Source organism: Cibotium barometz, chromosome 12, assembly GCF_041138505.1.
Source record: "Cibotium barometz isolate CiBa-2024 chromosome 12, ASM4113850v1, whole genome shotgun sequence".
Taxonomy (NCBI): domain Eukaryota; kingdom Viridiplantae; phylum Streptophyta; class Polypodiopsida; order Cyatheales; family Cibotiaceae; genus Cibotium; species Cibotium barometz.
In genome coordinates this window covers 8,357,636-8,361,255 of record NC_141057.1, presented here as the reverse complement: position 1 = coordinate 8,361,255, position 3,620 = coordinate 8,357,636, and positions in this window count along the sequence as shown.

Sequence of the window (3,620 nt, the reverse complement as noted above, 5' to 3'; positions counted from 1 at the left end):
TATGTATGTGGATGTGTATGTATGAATGAGGATGTGAAAATGGATGTATGTATGTAGATGTGGATGTATGGATGTATGTATGTAGATGTGGATGTATGGATGTGAATGTGAATGAAGAGGTGGATGTGGATGTATGGATGTAGATACGGATATGGATGTATGTATGTGAATGTGGATGTATGAATGATGATGTGAAAATGGATGTATGCATGTGAATGTGGATGTATGAATATGAATGTGGATGTGTGGATGTGGAAATGGAGGTATGGATGTATGAATGTGGATGTGGATGTATGCATGTAGATGCATATGTATGAATGTGAAATTGGATGTATGATGTGGACGTACGAACATGGATATGTATGTAGAATAATGAATATGAAGGTGTATGTGAGATAATGTGTAGTCTATATGAGTGAATGGATGAGAACGAGTACACATTGAATGGAATGTGGAATAAGTAATGTGGTCCGAGAGTGGATAATATGGAAAGACAAGAGTTCGTTATAGAAACTGTATTTTGTGACTGTTTGTAAATGACTGTTTTATGTCAAGAATGCTGGAGAAGCATTTTGACCGTCTTGAGGATTAAGGTCATGAAGACCGAACTGATAAAGTTGCAACTGCTGTGACGGAGAGTCAATGGAGGACGTCTCGCGTAGCAAGGTCGATCGAGGTCTTGACCAGCCTCGGTTTGATTTAAATGGTGAGCTTCCGGTACGGTGGATGAGGGACCAAGGAAGCGGCCTATGAGTGAAGCGCTAGGTCACCTGCGAAGGATCCTAGAGGGTGCTGAGCATACGGTGCTCGGGCTCTGGGTCGCCGAAGATACCCACACGTGCGTCGTGGAAGATATTGGAACAAGGAGTAAGAGTTGTTTTCTGAAACCGGGCATGGATCTAGTTGATTGACCTTGCTGGTCCTCAACAACGGATGAGTCCATGGCTCTTTTATATGGATATGTGGGTTGATCTAGCTGATCTTCCACGGAGATTCCATTCTATTATATGAATATATTGCCGGTTACTATGAGCTAGGAACTATGGAAAAGGCCCCTGAGCGAACAGGTGGTGAGCGTTCTGGTTGCCAATGATGCCATAAGTATACCAATGAATGAATGACTGGAAATAAGGATTCAACCAGAGACTTTGAGGATTGTCATCAGTGACATAATGGTTTCATTAAAGGATTGTTTTAAAGTTAGCTGATGCTAAGAAAAAGGCAATTTCATATTGGGTGTGTAAGTGGTGTGGCTAATTTTATGTTTGCATGAATTTCCGGCTAGGGGACCTTGGAACTCTTTTCCTTGGTACCCGGGACAAAACCTAACCAAATTCCAAATTGGATCCCATCACTACAGTGGTTGGGCGGTTGGCTAACCCATGGGATCGGATGGGGTTAGGCTGGACTAATGGATCCGTAAATCGAGACTCAAAAATTCTGTTATTACGATAGATGAAGTAAATCCCGGATAGTAATTGTTCTATGGATAGGAATCAACGGCTGTGCCTCTTGACGGGGAAAAAATGTTGATCCCAATGATCCAAGTGCAAGTTTCTTCCTTGATTTGACCGAGTATCTTTATAGGTGCAGTCGGATCAGATTGATCACTAATGGTCTTGACTACGTTAGAGTAAAAAGTTATCCTGGAGGAATCGCCCGTGCTTTCCGGATAAGGAAAGTTTTTCCGGGTTCGGTTTTGGAAAAACCGACGGATTAGTCTTTTGTCCGGATATCCGTGGACGAGGCCCCGAATGTGGGACCCCTGTCCCGTGCGAGAAGTGCTACTTCCGCTACTAGTACCCCGAAACTGTTGCTCGGTAGGAAAAGGGATCTTACAGTTGGTATCAGAGCGAAATTGAAAGCTAATAAAGATAATTAAATTCTTATCTGAAATTAGTAATAAGAATTCAGAAACAGCATTTTCATAATGTATTTTCATTCTGTAAGCTTCTTTAATGAAGAAATTTTAATCAAAGAAATTATTTTTATAGATGGAAGTTTCCCATTTATCTGGTATTCCCGACCTCACCCAGTCTCAAGATATGATTGCATTTGCCTTCGAGCATCTCATCTCTTCCGCTTCAACTCAAACAAGCCGAGCAAGACTCGCACGCCATTTCGCGGATTTATATTTTCCTACCCCAGTGGAGAGAATACAACATAAGTGGTTTGCAGGGCAATATGTCCACGCCCCTTGCGACCGCCGTACAATGCTGTGGCAGAATCACTACAAGACAATGCTGCCATACACGCGTTTCATACACGCGATAAATTACGAACGCGTGTATGGTCGCGCTTGTATTTGAATAGAATCGGCGCGTGTATTTTAGCATTTAAGTACGCGTGTATATTTGCATTTATCAACGCGTGTATAAATGCGTTTATATACACGCAGTAATACACGCATAAATACACGATAATATTTACGGGGTAATACCCGCTATTATACACGGATAAATGCACGCCACTATACACGGATTAATACACGCATGGCAGAAAAACTGAAAAAAAACTGAATTCCTTAACAAAATTAAAAACTATTTTCCTTAAACCATCTCATAGTACATTACAGTATACATCATTACACAATCCCACTACATGCATTTACAACAATGAAATATATTCAAAAATAAATCATGCATATGAGATGATAGAAATGTCATCAATTTAGAACATACAGTGACGGATTGGTTAGGGTTCGATCTCATCTTCAATAAGATCCATCCTTGTCAAACGATCAACATCAATATCCATTTGATCAATTGGTAAGGCTACGATTAAATTTATTCCACTATCGATATTCTGTACTCCATTGATAATGGTATCGATGTCCTGATCATCCTCATCAACATCACCATCATCCTCAATGGTAGGGTCATTCTCATGATCATGAGAAATGGCATGCTCATCCTCATTATCACGATCATCTCTTATTTCTTGATCATCGATCACAACATCTTCAATGGCATGTTCGACGTCATCTTCATTGCGGCTTGTTACATCCTCCATATGCTCCATATCAGTGAATGTATTATACATCACTTTGGAACGTGGTGCAATAGGGATGACGTACCACCGTTTGATGTCATGCACCATTGGTAGATAGATAACCTACTCAAATACACACAGTACAGTAATTAATTAGCATATCAAAAGTCAAGGGGTACGCGAGCTTAGATATATATGTACATGAAACACATTAGTAAAAAAATGCATACCTGCTCACATTGTTGTGGCAATACGAGCCTATCTTTCTTTGTTTGCCAGAACTTTGTAGAGTCAATAGTTACATATCCACTTGCATGGCGTTTTATCGTTGCATCAGGCCCTTTTTCCACCACGTTCATTTGCCATTTGACATCCAAAACATACACAAAGAAGCGACGAAAGTCAAGCCTAAATATGTCTTGGATTATGCCACAATAATCATCCATTTTTCCATTAGCTCCCTCAAAGCTACTAATGACACTGCAATCTTGTGTATTTCTCTTTTCATCAATTCTTTGTGTTCGAAAATTCTTGCCTTCACACCATATAGCATTGAACATAGTGCACTGGACCAAAATAGAAGCAATATTTGTGTAAGCAATGTGAATAAACATTAAAAGCAAATCACT